A 14,339-nucleotide genomic window follows, 5' to 3' on the forward strand; every position below is an offset into this window, starting at 1 on the left:
AATAAAATCTTAAAAAAAAAAAAAGAAATATACAGAGAGTTCCCTTGTGTTCTTTATCTAGTCTCCTGCCATGAAAACATCTTGGAAATCTATGGTCAAATAACAAAACTAGAATATTGGCATTAAAACAGTGAAGATACAGAATATTTTCTCAGCACAATGATCCCTCAGGCTGCCCTTTGTAGTCACATCCACTTCCCTCCCATCCCCATCCCCTCTTTAACCCCTGGTAATCACTTGTCTATTTTCCATTTTCATAATTTTCTCAATTTCATGAATGCTATATGAATGGAATGACACAGTATGTAATCTTCTGGGATTAGCTTTTTCCAACCAGCCTAATTCTCTGGAGACTTCTTCAGGTTGCTACATGATTTGTTGAATAGTGTTCCAGGGTATGGATGTACCAAAGTTTGTTTAACCTTTCCCCTGTTGAAGGATATCTGGGCTCTTTTTTGTATTTGTCTATTACAAATAAACATTCATGTACAGGTATTTGTGTGAACATAAATGTCCATTTGTCCAGGATAAATGCCTAGCAGAATGATAGCTGGGTTATGTTGTGGTTACATGTCTGGTTTTGCCAAAATGCTTTCCGGAGTAGCTATACCACTTTCCATTCCCACAAGCAATGTCTGAGTCCAGTTTGTCTACATCATCACCAGCATTTGGTGTTCTCACTTTTTTATTTTAGCATATCTGATAGGTATACAATGATATCCCATGTTAGTTTTGGTTAGCATTTCCCCAATGGCTATGGATGTTGAACACCTTTTCATGTTTTATTTGCCATCTGTATATCCTCTTCATGAGTTCTGTCATCTTCTAATTGACTCTTTTGCTTTTTTATTATTGAGTTTTGAGAGTTCTTTATCTAGTCTAGATACCATTCCTTTATTAGATATGTGGTTGAAAATGTTTTCTCTTACTCTGTAACTTGCATTTTCATCTTCTTCACAAAGTCTTTTATAAGAGAAAGTTATTTAATTTTGATGAAGTCCAACTTATCAACTTTCTCTTTCATGAGTCATACTTTTGACATCAAAAAACTCTGCCCAGCCCCAGATGATGATTTTCTCCTATGTTATTTTCCTAAGCATTGTATAGTTTTATACTTTTCACTTAAGACTATAATCCATTTTGAGTTGCTTTTTGTACAGAAAAGCACTTAAGTCAAGGCAAGTTTTTATTATTATTGTTGTTGTTGTTGTTATTGCATGTGGATGTCTAATAGTGCCAGCACAACTTGTTGAAAAGACTATTTTTTCCTCCATGAAATTGCTTTGGCATCTTTTCCGGACGTCAACTGAGAAATAATTTAAAAAGAAATCAGTTGGGCATATTTGTGTGGGTCTACTTCAGGGTTCTCTATTCTGTTCTGTTAATCCTTTTCTCTACTCTCTATCCCTCCACCAATACCACAATCTTGATTATAGTAATTATAGAAAACTTGAAATTGGGTAGGCTATTCCAACTTTAATCTTGTTTTTCAAAATTACTATAAGTTTTTCTAGTTCTTTTTCCTTTCTATACAAATTTGATAATTACATTGTAAATATCTACAAAAACATTCTTGCTGACATTTTGAAAGAAATTACATTAAACCTAAATATAAATTTGGGGGGAATTGGTATCTTTATTATTTTGAGTTATCCAATCCATGAACAAGGTCTATCTCTCCAGTTATTTAAATCTTATATATTTCTTGCATCCGTTTTGTATAACTTTCATCATATAAATCCTGTTTAGTTTTTGTTAGATTGACCACTAACTATCTCTTTTTTCAAAAAAAGAAATATTAAATGGCTAGCACATTTTAAATTTTGGTGGCTATTATTTCATTGCTAGTATATAGAAATGCACTTGCCTTTTGTATACTTATCCTGTATCCTTGCTGAACCTTGAAACCTTGCTGAATTCACTTACTAGGGGTTTTTTTCTGTATAGACAACACCGTCCTCTGCCAATAGGGGCAGCTTTAGTTCTTCCTTTCTAATATATATGCTTTCTATTTCCTTTTTAAACCCTATTTCCTTGGCTAAAATTTTCAGCACTATAGTAATGAGTTGAGAGAGAACATTTGTACCTTATTCCAAGTTTAAGGGGAAAAGCTTTCAGTCTTTCACCATTAAGTAGAATGTTAGCTCTAAGTTTTTGGTAGATTTTCTTTATAAAGTTAGGAAGTTTTCCTCTACTTCTATTTCTCTTCAGAGATTTTTATCATGAATGAATTGAATTTTGTCAAATGCTCTTTTGCCATTAATTGATATGCCATATAAATTTTTTCTTCTTTAGCCCATTAATATGGTAGAAGTCATTTATTGATTTTCAAATATTGAAGCAATCTTGCATCCCTGGAATGAACCCCCGTTGGTTTTGGTGTATTATTATTTAACATGTTGCTGAATTCTATTTGCTAATATTTTGTTAAGGATTTTTGCATCTCTATTCATGAGTGATATTGATCTGCAGTGTGTGTGTATATGTGTCTGTCTGTCTGTCTGTGCTGTCTTTGTCTGATTTTGATTTTGCTATCAGGGCAATATTAGTTTAATAAAATGAGTTGGGAAAGTTTCTCTCTTCTATTTTCTGAAAGTTACTGTGTTTGGTTGGTGTTAATTCTTTAAATGTTTGGTAGCATTCTTTAGAGAAACACTGCAGGCCTGGAAATTACTTTTTTGGGGAGTTTTTGAATTATGAATTCAACATCCTTAATAAGCATAGTGCTATTCAGATTACCTATGTCATAGTGTTAAGTCAATTCATCTTTTTCAAGGAATTGTCTCATTTTATCTAAGCTGTCACATGTGTACAGAATTGTTCAGAGTAGTCCTTAATTACCTTTTTCATGTGTTCAGGGTTTGTAGTGATATTGTTTCATTCATGTTGGTAATTTGTGCCTTCATACTTTTTTCTTTGTTAGTCTTGCTGGAGGTTTGCTGATTTTTGATCTTTCGAAGTACCAAGTCTTTGTTTTATTTTATTAATGGTTTTCCTGTTTTCAATTTCCTTAACCTTTGCTTTTATCTTTATCAAATCTTCCTTCTGCTTGCTTTATGGTACTTGTCTTTTTCTTGATATGTTTCATTTATAGTGCTTTTTGTGGTTGCTCTAAATGTTATCTTATACATATATACCTTCTCATAAACTATTGGTGTCATAATTTTACTGGTTGAATGAAGTATAGAAGTCTTACCTCCATTTTCATCCCTGTACTCTCATTTATAAGGAAATTGTCTTAAATATTTCCTCTACATACATTTAAAACCAGTGTTCTAATTATGTTATACTTAATTATATAGTGTTATAATTATGTTATATTTAATTATAGTGTTATAATTATGCTTCAATTGCCACACATAATTTAGAAAACTCAAGAGAAGAGAATCCTATTGTACTTGCATATATTTTTTGCTATTGCCTTCTTTCTTCTTTCCCGATATTCCAAGTTTCCTTTTTGCTTTCTTTCTTTTTTTTTTCTTTTGCCATTATTTTAGGGTAGGTCTGTTTGTGACAAATTCTCCTACTAATCCTTTATCTGAAAATGTCTTGGTTTCCCTTTCATCCCTGTAGGGTATTTTTCTGAAGATAGGATTTGGAGTTGATAGTTTTTTCCTTTTAGCACTTGAATAATAGTATGCCATACTTTTGGCCTTATGGTTTCTGATGAGAAATCCAGTGGATTTCTATTATTTTCCTCTATAAATAAAGTGTTCCTCTAGCTCCCTTCAGAAATATTTTGTCTTTAGTTTTCAGAATTTTAATTATAATATTTCTTGGCATATTTCTTTGAGTTTGCTATGTGAAGTTTGCTCAGCATCTTGAATCTGTTGGTTTGTGTCTCTGGCCAAATTTTACAAATTTTCATCAATTATTTCTTCAAGTATTTTTCAAATGTCTGTTTTCAGGAATCCATTTACATTAATGTTATTTTTTTTTTTTTCATAGTCCTAAGGACTTCTGAGGCTCTGTTCTTTCTTTCTCTTTCTTCTTTCTTTCTTCCTTCTTTCCTTCCATTCTTCCTTCCTTTCTCTTTCCTTCCTTCTCTCCTTTCTTTCTTTCTTCCTCTCTTTCGTTCTTTTTCTCTGTTATTTAGATTAGGTAAATTTGTTGTTTTAACTTCCATTTTACTTATTCTTTCCTCTGCTTTAACCATTCTGCTGTTGGGACCACCAACTGCAGTTATTATATCAGTTGTTGTATTGTTTGGTTCAAAAAATTTCCACTTAATTTTCTTTTTATATCTTTTCTTTCTTTATTGGGACCTTCATTTCCTTGCTGGAGCTTTCTGGTTTTTTTTTTTTCCATTTGTTTCCACTGTGTTTGTAGTTGCTCACGGAAGCAATTTTATTACAGCTACTTTAAAAATCTTTGACAGATAATTCTAGTATCTCTGTCATCACAGTGTTGGCATTTATTGATTGTTCCTGGTTCTTGGTATGATGAGGATTTTCAATTGAAATCTGGACATTTAGAGTATTGTGTTATGAGAACGTAAATCTTATTTAAAACTTCTGCTTCAATTGTTTTTGTCCTGACACTTTTCTGGAAGGAAAAGTTGAGACACTGTCTCATTATTTCCAGGGAGAAGCAGAAGCTCAGATTCCCTACTTATCCTCTGTTGACACCTGGAAAAAGGGAGTTCCTTATTACTGTTGCAAGAGGGTAGATGTTCAGGCTCCCCATGTGGTCTTCAATGACACTGCATTGGAGAGTGAGCTTATTATCCTTAGAGAGTGGTGAAAGTCCTGATTTTCTCCTACTTCTCTGACAACATCCCAGCACAGAGTGGGAGGGACCCTCATTACTGGCAGATAGTGACAAATGACCATTAGCACTGAGGCAAGGGGGCCTGGTTACAGGCTGATAGGGTAAAGGTCCCAGATGTCTACATGGCTTTTGTGATACTACATGTGTATGGATGTTGCTACACCTTATAACAACCTTGCAAAGATGGAAATCTGAGCTCCCTACTTTCTTTGGCCTCTGCTAATGTGATCAGAGCTAGAGCTATAGTTTTTTTCTGTGGTATTTGACTGGACTCGAGCATTTATTGTCTAAAGGTTCTCTGCCTTGCTAGATGGCTCCTTTCCTGGTCTTTTGGCTGTAGAAAGCAGCTTGTACTCAGGCTTTGTTTTTGTTTTTGTTTTTTTCTTTTGGCTGTGCCATTGGTATTTCAGACTGTTGACCTCTTTGATTCCAGGTCTGGGATATAAGAGGTAAAACAGAAAACAGGGGAACTCACCACTATGTCTTCACATAGCAAGATCTTTTGTTAGTCTTCCTTCCTCTCTCCACCTTTCAGAGTCTTCTTATACATGTTTGATATATATAATGTCTAGAGTTCCGTGGTTATACTTTGTGAGAAAAATAGGAAACGTTTGTTTACTGCCCATTGTTTTTGAAGCCCGTCACAGTTCTTTAAACTGTAAACTGAGAAATGTGAGCAGACACGACAGACAACCATGCCTTGGAAAAGCATTCAATAGATATTCTTTTTTGTCGTTGTTTTGAAGATTTGTTTATTTATTTAAAAGTGAGTGAGAGAGCATGGTTAGAAGAGGAGCAGAGGGAGAGGGAGAGAAAGTACCAAGCAGATTCCTCACTGAATGTGAGCCCAACATGGGGCTCAGTCCCACCACCCTGAGATCGGGACATGAGCTAAAATCTAGAGTTGGGTCCCTAACAAACCCAGCCACCCAAGTGCCCTCCCACATTTTTTTTTTAAGTGTTAATGATGCTAGAAAGCAACAGGTTAAGACCCCTGCAGGAATTCAGGCACCCATGTTTTTAGTGTTTAGATCAATAGAGAGAGAGATTACATGGGGCTTGAACTCTCAACCCTGAGATCAAGACCTGAGCTAAAATCAAGCGTCAGATGCTTAACCAACTGAGCTACCCAGGTGCCCCTAGAGAGATATATTTTTAATACAGCAGCTTCATAAACATCTTCCTAAACAAACTGTAGTAGCAACAAGAAGGGCAGATTTTCTGGAGTTAGGTAACCTCTTCCGACCTAGAAAAAAATGTGGTAGAAGCCCACCACTGAAGCTCAAGCTGGAGGACCATCCTGAGGACTAAAAAGAAAAAAATTTTCAGTGTTTTTAAGCATCAAAATAGTGTTTCCATGTAGATCTTATCCTCTGCCTTCTATAACCAAAAAATTAGCCCCCAGACAAGTTGTTAAGCATTGTTCTCTGAAGTGTTTGATGTGAAAAGAGGCCTGATGTGTAAGACAGAGAAGGGTGAATTTGCATAAGCCCTTTGGTGATGGTTACAGTGCCCTTTTGCCCCTGCTGTGAAAACCATAATAAAGGCTTCAAGACTCAATAAACTGGAACCAAGAAGGTAGATTGAGGTAAAGAACTTAGAAGAGAATCTAGAGAAAGTGGGAAGTTCAGAAAAGAAGGGTTAAGAAATAATTCTGAGATCTGCAAAAATTGAAAACTAGTAGGGAGAAAGGATTTGTTCTCTGGAGGCAGACAGGCTTATTCTAACAGTAAATAAATAATTTCTGTCAGAATAAAATCTAACGCTTAGCCCTTAATATGAAGTAAAAACTCATTGAAGTTGGAATAAAACTGTTACATTTTCCTCCTCCTTTCATTCTATGTACAGACCTTTCAATTCTTTGTAGAAAGCAAGGTTATTACACCAAAAGATAAGTTAATGAAAGGACTGTATACTGCTCATTTTGGGTTGGGTTTTTCGTTTTTGTTTCGTTGTTTATCTTCCAAGCTCTAGGATACTGATACACTAAGAAAAATCTGTACCAAACAAAAAAAATCAAAAACTTTGTCTGGAAACATAAAGGAACGAGGAGCAAAGACCTTTGGAAAAACACAAAGCAAATTAAGTATGCTTGATATGCCCTAAGGCTGGCAGGGAAGGAGCACATTGTTTTTACTCACAGACAGTAAATACTCGCAGCCTTCATCCTTCTACTCTGGAGAAAGTCAGCCCCTGGCCATAGTCTCTGACTCTGCTCTTAGCTCTATAATGACAGCACCTAGATGGGCAAGGCTGAGTCCAATTTTAGCTAGACTTGTGTATCAAACTTCTTTGTTTCCTTAGCCTGGCTTCTCCCTCCCTCTTCTCAAGTACATCCCCCTGCTGCCCTTTATGGCTATACAGCATTCTGACTGCCCTGCATGGGACCTGACTAAATCATTTTCTGCTTTCTTCTCCCTATCCTGTATCTGAATAGCTAAAAACACTTTGCTCTAATAGATAATTACGGGTTGGTAGATTCAGTTAAAATACAGACCAGCTGTTCTATTTCATCTTTAAGGTAAGACAACGTTTAGGACAAGATGAAATATCCATAACTCCAAAAGGATCTTTGGGAGTAGGGCAAATAGTGGGATGTCTGGTGTACAAAGATGCCTGTGCAGGAGAAATGTATGATAGGTAGATCCAAAGCATTTGACAGCAGATGAAAGCCATCATACTGGGCCAGCTCCCTTCTCATCCATTACTAAGTCACTGTTGGATACCTCACTCCCAGATAATGGGGCAGTAACATTTCCTGGGGTGTGCGGTGCTGTGGGTCCTGAACAATGCAGCTGTTTCTAAAGGAATCTAAGGCAGTTTCTACTAGTAGGATATTGTATAAATGATGAAGTATATTTTTTCCTCAGCTTTGGACATTCTGGTTATACTCCCATCCCTCAGAAAGAAATAAAGTTTATTAAACTCAAAATATGTTAGAAGTTGAAATTTAACCTCGATATTCCAATCTACCAGTCACTCCTTGAGATATAGTGATAGAAATCCTTTAATAGGTGAGAGTCAAGCATTTCCTGTCCCAGATAGGCAAGAACTGATGCATTGGCCTAGGTGTTTGTGACCTAGAATCAATTTGCTTCTTCCTTTGGAGTATTATCAAATAGGCATTTCCCCCCTTTATCTGTTTGGGTGTAAATAGGGAAACAGTTTAAATAACGCAAATATGTTTCAAGCGGATATAGATTATAAAGTAGTAAGACTGAAAGAGACAAAAATAAAAACTGAATCCACGATGAAAATAAACCACCTTATGTTTTCTCGGAAATTTCTATGTACTAGATTCTATGCCAAGTACTTTTATATACCTTGGCTAACTGAATTCTCACAACAAACTTCTGATTCATTTATTTTTATGCTCATTTTACAGATGAAGAAACCATGATTTAAGAGTTCATCTAACTTGCTCAAGGCCTCGCAGGAAGTCAGGATTGGAATCCAGTTCTCTCTTACCCTAAAACCTGTATTTCTAATTATCCAGCCTACTAATTATTACTAGCCTTGTAATCATTACCAGTAGGATTTAAAAAAAAAAAAGTTTCTTCCTTTCATTAATAAACAGATTGAGATTTTCTATAAATCAGTCCTTTTCTTTATTTTGATTCATCTATAGAGCAAAATGCCCAAAGATATCATCCTACATAATTAGGTTTAAATTTCAGATATTTATGGTATATTATAATAATCACTGAAGAACAGGTAAACTGGAAAAAAAGTAAAATTACTGTCTCAATATTTTAGTCTTATTGTGAAACAAATTAATGACCCATCTGAAATAACCCTCATGATATTATTTAGGCAGAATAAATTTGTATGCTCCAAACACAAATATTTCATCACCTCTGAAATTAAGCACTATATTGTTTTAAAAAATCCTTCATTTCATGAGCAGAAAGACATGACCTATCTTTAGGGAAGATTATTTCCATTATTTTCTAATGGTCCATAAACTTTGCTTCCTCCCAAAGATAAATCATCCTGGTTACAGATTTATTAACATTAGAAAATAGACTTAGATTCAAACAGTTAAGTTGTATCAGTCAGTATAAGCTAGGTAATGCCCAGCAACAATAATAATGTCAATAACATAAAATTTTGTTGATTTAAAACAACAAAGATTATTTGTTGCTTTCTTTCAGATCAACAGGCAGCTCTGCTCATCCTAGTCATTCAAACACCCATGCTGTTGGAGCAGCTACCAGCTCAAATGTTGCCTGTTGAACACTTCTTTCCTGATTTTGACAGATGCTGTGGGTCCTTAGCCTATGTCCCTTTGAATCCCTTTGTGTTGCTATGATGTCAGTCTGACTTTTCTCCAAAAATCAAATCTTGTATTTTTGTTGGAGAGTTGCCCTTAGGCTATCAGAAACCACTCTGCCTGCTTGCTGAGGGCCTGAAGTGATCCCAAAGGAACAAATTAACATTCCCCTCAGGGCCCTTAACAAAAACTGGCAAATGTGAGTGCCTAAATACACTAGCTCCCTTGCCCTTAAGCTGGGATAATTTTGAGGTATGTATAAATCACCAGAACTCCCCTTGGGGATCACGTTTGAGTCTCCACTGTAGGAGCTGGTTTAATTGCATGGCCCTTAACGGCTGTCTGGGTTCCTCTGAATCACTCACCCCACTCTCCTGACGGTATCTGCCCCCACTAAATAAACTAGATCCACTCCATCCTTTTCTCAGAGTCTAGCTTCTGGAGACAACTAAGGTAATAAACAAGTGCCAGTTTAGAATAAATGCATTTTAAAATGAATGCAATTGTAGAATTAAGACAAAGGAAAAAGGAATAGCACCAACATGAGCTCTAAGGCGTTTTGTGGGATAATAGTGGTAGGGCCCCAGGAAGAGCACAGCGTTCCTGCAACATTCTCCACATGAAATTCTTGCAGGAAAATACATTTAAAAAAATGCTTCATACTATAGCCCTCTTTCAGAGAACTGCAGTGTAAATTACCACAGTCCAAAAAAACTGTTTAATATCCTTTAGTTGAGAATTTCACAAATGTGTTTCACCACAGAAACTTTTCCCCCCCAAGGAACATTATAAGTCACACTTTTAAAAAAACACTAGTTTAAACTGCACTCTGATTTTTAAATAATCAGATTTCACTAATTTAGAATTTGAAAACATTAGACCAAGCTAAAAGGTCACTATTTTTCAGTAAAGAATACATTTGCTAAGCCTTAGACATATTTCAAGAGGTTATTCTTAACTTATCTAAGAAAACAGCTTTTCAAAAACATTAGTGGAATCTATTGTTGTCTAAATGGAGGATGTCAACTTCAAGGGAATCTTACCTTTTTATTAAAGGATACAGTTTACTTCAAAATCTTAGGAGATGATCCATTGTTTGACAAATAAATGTCTATCAAATGCCAGCTATGTATTGGACACAAAATATTTTCATAAATACTTTATATTGCAGATGAATTTTCATTCCAAATAGCTTTCCTATAGAAAGGAAAAGAATAAAATATCATTGAACTTAAGTCTGAGATACATCAGTTATTGCTGATTTTCTTTCTTATTTTTAACATTCATGAGTTTTAACATTGGGAATTTTTCCAACAGCTATTAAAAATTCAGATAGTTACATGGTTTAAGATAGTTTCAATATAGCCTAACTTAATTAAGATAGAGAGCTAAATATAATTTTGGAAGTGTTTGAATGCATATAATGTTTTAATGCACAGCTGTGGTGGGGTGGAAAAATTATTGGCCGTAAAATCAGAATTGACCAGTCAAATTTTATAGCCTGACAGGTCTGATAGCTGCATGACTTAATTTCTCTACATCTCAATTTCCACATCTGTAAAATTATATAAATAGTTGGATATATCAATTAAAATTTTATATGTATTTATAATATATGTAATCATATATATATTATATATGTGAGGATTTTTGTGAGGATTAAAAGAAGGAATGCATACAAAAATGGTCTTTAAATTCAAAAACGACAAACACATATGTGATGATAAAACCATTTGGCAAATTTATATTTCTCTCTTCTCTGCCAGAGGGTAACACTGAGGATCTTCTTGCATGTTCAGATTTGCTATAGCCCCTTGACACTCAGTTCTTAAGAGTGAAACACTAGAGAACTGAATTATGTCATTTTTGGTAGTACAATATTATCTTAAGCAATTACACAAATTAAATAACCTTGGGTTTTTGCTTTTGGCTTTTTTGGGTTTGGGGGAGAGGTGTCCTTATTATAACTACTTCACATTTATTTGATGTGTTATCAAATATTTGAATTCAGACTTGAATTCAAATGCCTACACTACTACTGAATACCTGGGATTTAGGGCGAATTACTTTACCTATCTGGCCTCTAATTTCAGATCATTATAAAGTGACAGTAATAATAAATCAAATATCAGAGTGCCTGGGTAGCTCAGTCAGTTAAGCATACAACTTTTGATTTTGGCTCAGTTAATGATCTAATGACCTCAGGGTCATGGGATTGAGCCCCAGGTCAGGACCTAGCATGGAGCCTGCTTTGAATTTTCTCTCTCCCTCTCCCTCCGCCCCTCCCCCCCACTCATGCCATCTCTCTCTCTCTCTCTCTCAAAGAAAAAAAAATCAAATCTCATGGAATTTTTTAAATAATTAAATGAGATAATACATTCAAGCATGTAACACACAGAGTAGCACATAAGGGTGCAATTACTGTTAATTCCTTTCTACTCCCTCCCTGACAAAGAGCTTAGTTATTTTGTGAATCCTCTGGACCAATATTGTTTGATTTACAGGTAATGCTCAATAGCTGTTGGTTGAATGGATGAATGATCACCTGACCTAAGTTCTTGGGAGAACAGACGCCCTTCTAGGTCAAGTCCAGACTCTTCAGTCTGATTCTCTATGTTAACCAGAATCTAGCCCAACCCTGTCTCCCAAGCTCTGCTCCTCTAGACGGTAGATCTTGAATCAGAAGTCCCCCATGTCCTCATGGTCTTCTCTCAAAACCTTAATAATGTTTGATTTGAGGGCACCTGGGTGGCTCAGTGGGTTAAGCCTCTGTCTTCGGCTCAGGTCATGATCTCAGGGTCCTGGGATCGAGTCCCGCATCGGGCTCTCTGCTTAGCAGGGAGCCTGCTTCCCCCTCTCTCTCTCTGCCTGCCTCTCTGCCTACTTGTGATCTCTCTGTCAAATAAATAAATAAATTCTTAAAAAAAATAATGTTTGATTTGCCTTTTCAGCCTTACCAATATTGCTCCCTTTTTTTTTTTTTTTTTTGGCCTATTTTAATCTCAACATCCACTTTAAAAAATACTTCAGCAGGGGCACCTGGGTGGCTCAGTGGGTTAAAGCCTCTGTCTTCGGCTCAGGTCATGATCCCAGGGTCCTGGGATCGAGCCCTGCATCAGGCTCTCTGCTCAGCGGGGTGTCTGCTTCCCCCTCTCTCTCTGCCTGCCTCTCTGCCTACTTGTGATCTCTGTCTGTCAAATAAATAAAATCTTTAAAAAAAAAAAACTACTTCAGCATAACCCCAACGTTTATAGCAGCATTATCAACGATAGCCAGATTATAAAATGAGCCCAAATATCTATCAACTAATGAAAGGATAAAGATGTGATATGTGTGTGTGTATTTCATATATAATGAAATATAATATATGAGTAATCATATATGAAATGAAAAATGAAAAACATATAAGTGAAATATTGTCATTTGCAATGACATGGTTAGAGCTAGAGAGGATTATGCTAAGTGAAATAAGTCAGACAAAGACAAATACCATATGACTTCACTCATATGCGGAATTTAAGGAACAAAGCAAATGAGCAAAAGGAAAAAAAGAGAGGGGGCAAATCAAGAAACAGACTCTTAATTGTAGAGAACAAACTGATGGTCACCAGATTGGGGGTAGGTGGAGGGGCTGGGTGAAACAGATGATGGGGATTAAGGAGTGCACCTGTTGTGATGAGCACTGTGTGTTGTGTGTAAGTGATGAATCACTAAAATCTACATTTGAAACTAACATTATATATATATATATAATGTTAACTAACTGAAGTTTATAAAAGACTTGGAGAAGAAAAAGAAATGCATGCCTCAGTGCCCTAAAATACATGCTCGAGAATATTCATAATAGTATTATTAGTTATAGTCCAAAACAGGAAAGTTCCAAATGGCCATTAGTAGAATGGACATATAAATTAGAATATTACTACAGGGAATACTATACAGTAATGAAAAAGTATAAACCACAGCTACATAACAGTGTCATGAATGAGTTTTATAAATGTAATGTTGTTATTTTAATTTTATTTATTTAAGTAATCTCTAAACCCAGTGCAGAACTCAAACTCACAACCTGGAGATCAAGAGTCACATGCTCCCCCAACTGAGCTGGTCAGTCATGCTAGGAAGAGTTTTCAGTTAGCAATAATCACACCTCAGATAAACCTCACTGGCTGTGATTCTGGTAGTGTGTAAAGCTACAAAGGTAACATCATTGAAAAGAAATCAGATGTAAAAGTATATATACTATATGATTCTATTTATATAAGGTTCAAAAGAGGGAAATCTATTATATTTGAAATCATATAGTTGGTTACATCTAGGAGGAGAGAAGAATGACTGGCATGGGATAAAGGGAGGACTTCTGAGGTGCTAGTAATATTTCATTTTTTAACCTGTGTGGTGGCTGTGTTCACTTTGTGAAAATTCTTCAGGTTGTGGTTTTAATCTGAGTGCTTTTCTTTATGTAAATCTTTTCTTAACAAAAAGTTTATTTAAAAATTTATACATGTGCATATTTGGTTTTGCCTCTTTTGATCTTAAAATGAAATCAAATTACAAATATTCTTAAATGATTTCCTTTTTTCATTTAATATTCTTATTCTGAAATTATACATAATTTACACATTTACTTTATATATTTATATATGCAACTAGAGTTTTGATCTCTATGATCATTAGATCATTAGATCTCTGTATGGTAATTACTGTCTTTGAGGAAAATCACTCCTGCTGTTTGTTATTTAGGGAACAAATTTGAGAGAAAGACAAATACCATATGATTTCACTCATATGTGGAATTCAAGAAACAAAACAAATGAACATAGGGAAAAAAAAAAGAGAGAGGAAAACCTAGAGAACAAACTGATGATTACCAGAGGGGAGGTGGGCAGGGGGATGGAATAAAGAGGTGATGGGGATTAAGGAGGGCACTTGCTGTGATGAGCACTGGGTATTGTACGGAAGGGATGTTTCACTAAATTCTACACCTGAAAGTAATCCTACACTGTGTGTTAACTAACTGGAATTTAAGTAAGAATTTAGAGGAAAAAAATAAAAATAAAAATAAAATACTTCAGCATAGATATAATGTTCTGTGTGTGCATGTGTGTTTATTTGGGAGAAAAAGAGAGACAGAGAGAGAGAGAGCACTGTGGTTTTAATCTATATACTCTGGGAGTTGTTATTGTCCTAATTGGGAAAACACACTCCAGGGAGTATTATGTAGAATTTAAACAAAAGCCTCCAGGGCTCAGCTCTCTTGGTTTCTGACCAGTAACAGAGATTGTGTTTATTAACT

The 14,339-nt window shown here is 35.4% G+C and overlaps 1 pseudogene; it reads right to left on the bottom strand.

Moving 5' to 3' along the window:
* Nucleotides 1-13,087: 13,087 nt before the first annotated feature.
* On the bottom strand, nt 13,088-13,238 carry LOC125103352 (uncharacterized; annotated as a pseudogene).
* Nucleotides 13,239-14,339: the final 1,101 nt, after the last annotated feature.

Source organism: Lutra lutra, chromosome 6 (assembly GCF_902655055.1).
Source record: "Lutra lutra chromosome 6, mLutLut1.2, whole genome shotgun sequence".
Lineage (NCBI taxonomy): Eukaryota > Metazoa > Chordata > Mammalia > Carnivora > Mustelidae > Lutra > Lutra lutra.